We start from the raw sequence: 7,518 nt of genomic DNA on the forward strand, positions 1-7,518 counted from the left end.
ATTCTGGACTGGTGGAGACAAGCGGTGACATACTCTCCTCTGTAACTACTTCCTGATGAAATTGAGATGTATTGTCAGGATCCAGGAGGGCTGGAACGCTAGCCAAAGGCTGGGAAGGATTCAGGCAATGGGGCTTCATTGGAAACATCTGGTTCGCTGACCCAGCTGAAGAGATAGGGAGCAATTGAAAGGCCAAATCTTTTAAATTCAGACTCCATTTTTTTTTTAAGAGAACCTGACCTAAGTTTGAACTCAGGTAAAGTAATTAGCATTAGTTTCTAAGTTATGCCCCCCAGAAAACTACTTTCCCTTCCCCCCTCTCATGACCAGCCTCTACTCCTCTCCCTTTCTCTCTCCCTCTCCCTCCCCCTCCCTCCTCTCTCTCTCTCTCTCTCTCTCTCTCTCTCTCTCTCTCTCTCTCTCTGCCTCTACTACCCTCTTAACTCCCCTCCCCATGCTCTGAATAAACTCTATTCTATACTATATCGTCATATGGCTGGTCCCTCAGGGGGAAGGGATGCCTCGGCATGGGCCTGCCGAGACACCCCCTTCCCCCACACCTCACCATACATCCATAGAACATATCTCCCTCTTTATCTTTCTATAAACACATCAGTCTTTTTCTCGCCCGTGGGACTAACTCAACATCCATTTTTTCAATAAGATGCCTCACAGACATGCCCACGGGCCATGGAAGCAGTTGGACTGAGTTTCCCTCTTCCCAGTCGCGCTAAGTTGTCAATCAAGTTTACTACAGTGACCATCAGTTCTGCCTCTCCTTGGGCCTCATCAAAAGTCTGGAAAACTCTTGCTCTGGGAGGAGACATAACATCTGCTCCAAAGAGAAGAATAAATTCAACTGGACTCGTCAGTCACCTGGTCCGGAGACCCCCTTCCCCAGGAAAGATTTTTTACCTGGAGACATGAGGAGGATACGGGAGGAATAATCATCCCCTTATAAGTATTTGTTCTTCCCAGGAGTTTCCCAGAGCTCCTGCCTTGTGGCAATGGAATCTAACACTTGTCTGAGTTACTCAGAAACCTGTGAGCTCTCTTTCTCCTTCTTTCTGTTTACTTTCCTTTCAGACACTGGCCAAAGCCTGGGCATTCTTTTCCTGGCACTCAAATCCCACGCTTTTTTACTCAGGCGCTACATACCTCTACCCTCCACCACGTGACTGCTCCTCCGTTGTTCTCATTCGCTTTCTGTTGCTGTGACCAGTGATTAAAGGCAACTTAGTGAGAAGGGGGTTTATTTTAGCTGACAAGTTACAGTCCATCACCCAGGAAATCAAAATCAAGAACTAGGGCAGAAGCTTGAAACAAACAGCACAGCAGAATACTGCTGTCTGGTTTGCTCCCCAAGTTCCCATTCACCTACCCTGCTTGGGGAGCTCAGGATCACCCGCCCGAGGAGGGTACCACCCACAGTGGGTCCGCCCCTTGTACGTCAATTAGCAATCGAGAAAATGCCTCACAGACACAGACAAGAAAATGCCAGTCTGACTGGAGCAGTTTACTTGTGGCCCCCTATGCCAGTGACTCCGGGTTTCTGTCAAGGTAACAGCTGAGCGACTATGACATCTACCATGTGGTTGTTTACACACCGTTTCTTCTCTGTCCTGCTGTTCCCGGTAGCTCCTGCAGCTGCTTGCTGACCGATATTGCTGCTCTCCAACTCTAAGAAAATTGTCCCTGAGCTTTTCTTCCGAGTCTCTAATTATTCTATTAATGAGATTAAGAAACCAAATGGGGAAACGCCAGTTTTCCGGGTAACACACTTAACAAACAGGCAAATAAGAAACGCCGGTGGCTTTATCGGGGGTCAGAAACCACACTGAAGCAGTCCTGCTTGGGTTCCAACACCACAGCACAAAGCTAAAGGGTCATTTTGGAAGTGTTCTTGACTTTAAACAGTGTTAGAAACACCAGTCAGTGGCTCGAGGCACAGGGACACCTGGACCATGATGCGTTGCAGGTATGGTACTTGAAGGTGCTGAAAACTCGCACCTCTGGATTTAGAGTCAGAAGGGAGGCACGTGGGGTTTCTTTTCATCAGGAAAAGAAATGTCTAGGAAAGCAACACCTTCAATCAAACTGAGCACAGACCTAGTCGTAAATCAAAACTGCCAAGAGAGAGCTCTGAAACCTGTTTCTCACCAGGCTCCGCCCCAGACTAATTAAATCCGAATCTCTGTAAAGGGATCCTGCGTCTTTATTTCTAGGAGCTCCAGGGTGAGCCTAACGAGCAGCCAAGATGGAGAGAAGACTGCAGCAAAGCCTTAAAAGTGCTTACATCTTAAATTTGTCCCAGATTAATCTGCGAGGCCCCTGCAGAGACCTGAAGCAAATGGATCCAGAGCAGACAGGAAAAGAAGCCCTGCCTCAAAGAGAAGCTGGGGGAGGGCGCCACCCACTCCTCCACCCTGCCTAGCAGTCGCCAGCACCACCTGCCTTGGAGCAGGAAAAACCTTTTTCCTTCTTTTCACAAGCTCCAGTCACCTCCTCCCGGCTCACATCCGCCAGTTATGTAACCCACGAGAGCCGTTTTTCTTAAAGTTCAAAGTCAAATTGGATCTAGCACAGCAGGAAACAGGATAAATTTAGAGAGGCTCTCAGGTCTGTCAGCCGAGGCACGCTCTGGCTCCCTCCCATGTGCTATCCAAAACTCTTAGTATTCTGAGGCTGCAAGTGCAACTAAATATTCATCCCAGACAAAAGCAACATAGGCGGATCTAGGCCATTCTCACTCCCGCAATTGTGCATAGCCATCACGCACGTCTTCAGACATCTTTTTTCTTTTTTTTCTTTTCTTTTCTTTCCTTTACTTTTCTTTCCTTTTATTTTCTTTTCCTTTCTATTATTTTTCTTTTTCTTTTCTTTCTTTTCTATTTTTTTCTTTTTCTTTTCTGTCTTTCTTTTTTTAAGTAATAAAAATGTGTAGGTGCAGTACAGAGATGTGCTAAGGAAGATTTCAGGTGAAAATCCTGTTATTAATTAAAGCCCACTACTCATGAAGGGGTGAGATGCCAGGACAAGAAACTTAACATCACGTAGAACAATGGGAATTCCTTACATTTAGGGATTTTTTTTTAAGAGGAGGAAGTGTCAGAGCAGTAGGAAGGGGTGTGAGTTTAGAGAGGACAAGCCCCTGGGTTTATAAGTGTGCGTAAGCGTGGGCACTCAGAACAAGATGACCGTGGAGGTGTCAAAGGACAGCTCTGGAATCTGTTCTCTCCTTTATATCCTGGGCATCAACTCAGATCATCTGACTTGGCAGCAAATGTCCCCAGCTGCTGAGCCAGGTCTCCTGCCCTCCAGAATGTCTGCCACACAGATGTCACTCCCCAGCATGAGTCAGCATCTTAACTATTCTTAATACTTTGAGATTCCTGTACGTAAGACAGGCATAAAGATTGAAGAGTGTTCTCAAGGGAGAATTCCAAAACAAATCCTCCTAAGGTCCTTGTCGTGCTATGCCACTCTGGTAGACACCTTGACACCTGTTCTCTTACAAATACACTGTCCCCACAGACAGACTATAATGGGAAACACAGATATCTTCATGGTGAGAGGCTGCCTAGTGACCTGAATAAAAAATATCCCTTGTCATTGTTAGAAATAAGTTCAGGGTTGCAGAGAGACCACCACTCCAACTAAAGGATCTCAAGACAAAATTTACTTGTTGGCAAGTTGGTACACTCCACCCTTGTGGAGAAGAGCAAGCACATGGGGACAGGAAGTGCAGATGGTTTTAATTCTAAAGCAAATGGGGACTGTGTCTTCTCCCCACTGACTGGGGTCTGGCCTCACAGTCTTTCAAGATTGGCTAGTTTTAAATTACTAACTGTAAAAGGAATGATGGGAAATGGGAAGTGGGGGACCACTTAAGTAGCTTAAGTTCCAAACAGAGCAGGACCTTTGTGTAAACAAATGTTTTTACAGGGTGTAAGGGTTCCAATGTTTGCATAAGGGGTTTACAAGATGGAGGAGGTAAATGGATTTTAATTCCTTGTCAAGAACAAAAGTTCTTGTTTGGTAGAAAAGACTGCCATTTCATGTGTCTTACATCACTGTTGTGGATGTCAGCAGTGTTAGACGTCCGCATGCAGCTTAGAACAGACCACGCCAGACCAAACGGTTTGGGGGAGGGGGAGGGTTACTCAGGAGATAGGGCAAAGGTGGGGGGAGAGAAATGGAAGAAGATGGAGGAAGAGAGCGAGGTCAGGGGTTCTTCCTGTTTTATGTGGGTGGTGATGTAGCCTCTCCCAGGTAAAGGTGAGGTAGCCAGGTGGATTCTGGGAGTGTATGGTGGTTGCCTTGGCAACAATGTGGGGGTTGCCTAGATGTGATGTCACTGGGTTCAAGCCTGATAAGCAGTCTGCACCATGACAGCGAGAAACGAGAAACGGAGAGAGGCCCTTGATGAGTCAGCTTGGCAGGCTTCCCTGCCTAAGACAGGAAACCTTGATAAACAAGGGCTGGGGGTCACATGTGCAAGGATCCCTCCACAGGGCGGAGGCTTTCCTGGGAAGTGTCCTTCCTTGTCTGTCATTGGAATGCCTTCTTGCTGAAAATTAGACCTGTCTCTTTGACAGCCTGTTGGATTGCGCTGTCGATGTGTTTACTGTCTCGCTCAAAAACATTGACTTCACCCCTTTGTGTTACTATAGCAAATTACCCCAGACTGGAGAATTAATGAACGATATGACACTTAGTGATCAAGACTCAGGAGTGGTGAGCGCCTGCGGTGTAGTGTTCATGGCTGCTTCTCTCCGTCGCATCTTCAAACGGATGAGGGCAGAGGGCAAAAGAGGGGACGACGCTGTGGTCTCACAGGATGGTGGAGCAGAAGCACTCCGTCTACCTGTCTACCCGTTCATAAGGACCCTAATCCCCTCCCCTGGGGTTCTGCCCTGTGACAAACCCAAAACTCTGTAGTGTTGTCAATGCAGGTTCAACATGCCGTTCTGGAGACACATCAAGCTGTCTCATGTGCCCCTCTCTTCAAGCAACTAGACACCACTTTGGTTCACCTATTAGACAGGGACCACCTGCTGCTTTTAAAGTGCGGCTACAAAAAAATGTGGGGCTACCCTGGGCAAGGCAGAAACAGGTAGGCAGCTCTACCCAAGGAGACAAAAGGAAGTCTTGAGGAAAGTCTTTAAACACATCTTTTCCTCCCTGGATAAAATACCTGCCTAGGGGACCTTTCCTGGCTAGCTCATTATTGTCTGGGGGAGCCCTTTCCTGGCCAGCTTATTACTGTTTGGGGGGACTGTTCCCTGACTAGCTCATTGTTGTCTGGGGAGGGACCATCCCCTGGCTAGTTCATCACTGTCTGGAGAGATGGTCTCCTGACCAGCTAGTACATCATCATCTTGGGGAACCTTCCCATCACCAGCTGATCACTAATGGAATCTTTCCCTGGCCAGCTCACCACTGTCTGGTTCCTGCTCTGTAGCCATGTTTGGTGACATTGATTTCTACCTGAGACGCAGGAGTACATGACACAGCAGAAATAACCTGTTGACCGTCTTCCTCGGTTGACATCCCTGTACATTGTCGGCTTGTAGGACCTTGCTGTATAGCAAAGCATTAAACCTTTTCCCCCTTCTTCCTAACTGGCATGTAACATCAATGTATACATCTCTGTGTTGGGAAGATGCAAAATTCTCTCTATACGAATTCTGAAATAGTCAATTAACTTCTACTGAGCAAACTTCTCCTACTGGGCCAAGAAGGATTAGAAGCTATTCCTTCTGCCCAGTGCACCCCATGCCCACTGCCCACTAGCAGGAACAGAAAAGCACAAACCATGGTCTGTCTGAACACCAAATCCAAAGGACACTGACTTAGGAAGTGTCTTTATCTGAAGGAGGTTAATTTGCTTATTTGCACATGGTCCCTGGCTGCTTTGGGCTGCAGTGATCCACAAATCTTCAGCTATTCACTATCTAGCCCTCTATATAAAACCTTAGCAAAACCTCGTGTTGAGGGCTGGAGAGATGGCTCAGCGGTTAAGAGCACTGACTGTTCTTCTGGAGTTTCTGGGTTCAATTCCCAGCAACCACATGGTGGCTTACAACCATCTGTAATGGGATCTGATGCCCTCTTCTGGTGTGTCTGAAGACAGCTGCAGTGAATTCACATACATCAAATAAATAAATCTTTTAAAATAATAATCTTGTGTTGAGAATCACTGAGGGTTTTGTTAATCTAGAAACACCGCCAGCCCCATTGTCTAGCCCTTCCATTTTGTAGAGGAGAAACGTGAGCTGAGAGAGCCATCCACCATCATTCTGCAGGCCCCAGGTGGAGCACCCCCCCTACTGGCTATCCTGTACCCAGAAGATATGGACATGGTTTTCGGTTCATCAGGATAGGGTTTATATAACTGACCAAAGGAAATATTTATGATTTCTGTGACAGGCAGGTCTCTAGGTTCCCTGATCTGATCATTACACATTGAGTGTATGACCTTGAAATGTCATGCTGTCCCCTTCAGATACATGAGATCACTATGTAGTCATTAACACTGAAAACGTTTCTTTTAAAAGTATAGATAAAAAGAATCTGGGTGAACAATGAACAGTGAAAAAAAAATCAATAAACCCGAAGATGTCAAGGTACTCAGCAATATTCTTAAGATGAGATTCTTTATTCCTGCCGCTTGTGTGGCCAACAACACACATGAAGATGTCCTCAGGTGCTGCCTCGGCCTATGAAAGCCCCTGCCCGTAAAGGACTGTTGGAGAGGTGGACTACAGCCACCAACAAATATCCTTTTTGACTCCTAAATACTTCCAGCAGAAGGAGAGGCAGTACTGACCTCTAGTGGGCAGAGTTCAGAAATGGGTGGTTCTGAGTGATCTCCAGCGCACACACAGTAGCTCAAAGTGCCAAGTGTGAAAGCAGATTCTGATGTAAGCCCCACGTGTGCACAGGGTGCCAGTTTGACTGTTGTCTTAGTTACTGCTCTAGAAGAAAGCATTTGAATGGGGTCACCCCATTATCTTCGTGGCAGGGAGACTGCGCATGGGGCTGGAGAAGTAACTGACAGCTCACATCTGATCTACAGGTTCCAAGCCTGGCATGGGTTTTTGAAACCTCAAAGCCCACCTCCCAGTGACACACCTCCCCCAACAAGGCCAAAAGTTCTAATCCAGTAACTGAGGACCAAGCAGTCAAAGCAATGAGCCTGTAGGGGCCACTCTCATTCAAACCACTACAACATGAATTGTCCCATAGGCTCACATGTCTGAACACTCGGTCCTTGGCTGCTGGTACAATTTGAGAAGGTTGTGGAGCCTTTAGGGAATAGAAGCTTGAGGGAGGAAATGAGTCATTGGTAGGAGGGCCTTGACGCCTTACAGCTTGGTCTTACTTTCTACTTCCTGCTTGCTTCTGAAGTATGCATGCAGACTTCAGCTCCTGCCACCATGTCTTCCCCACCATGATGGACTGTATGCACACATACACACACATACACACACACACACATACACACACACATAC

This window comes from Grammomys surdaster, unplaced genomic scaffold, assembly GCF_004785775.1.
Source record: "Grammomys surdaster isolate TR1022 unplaced genomic scaffold, NIH_TR_1.0 843, whole genome shotgun sequence".
Classification (NCBI taxonomy): Eukaryota; Metazoa; Chordata; class Mammalia; order Rodentia; family Muridae; genus Grammomys; species Grammomys surdaster.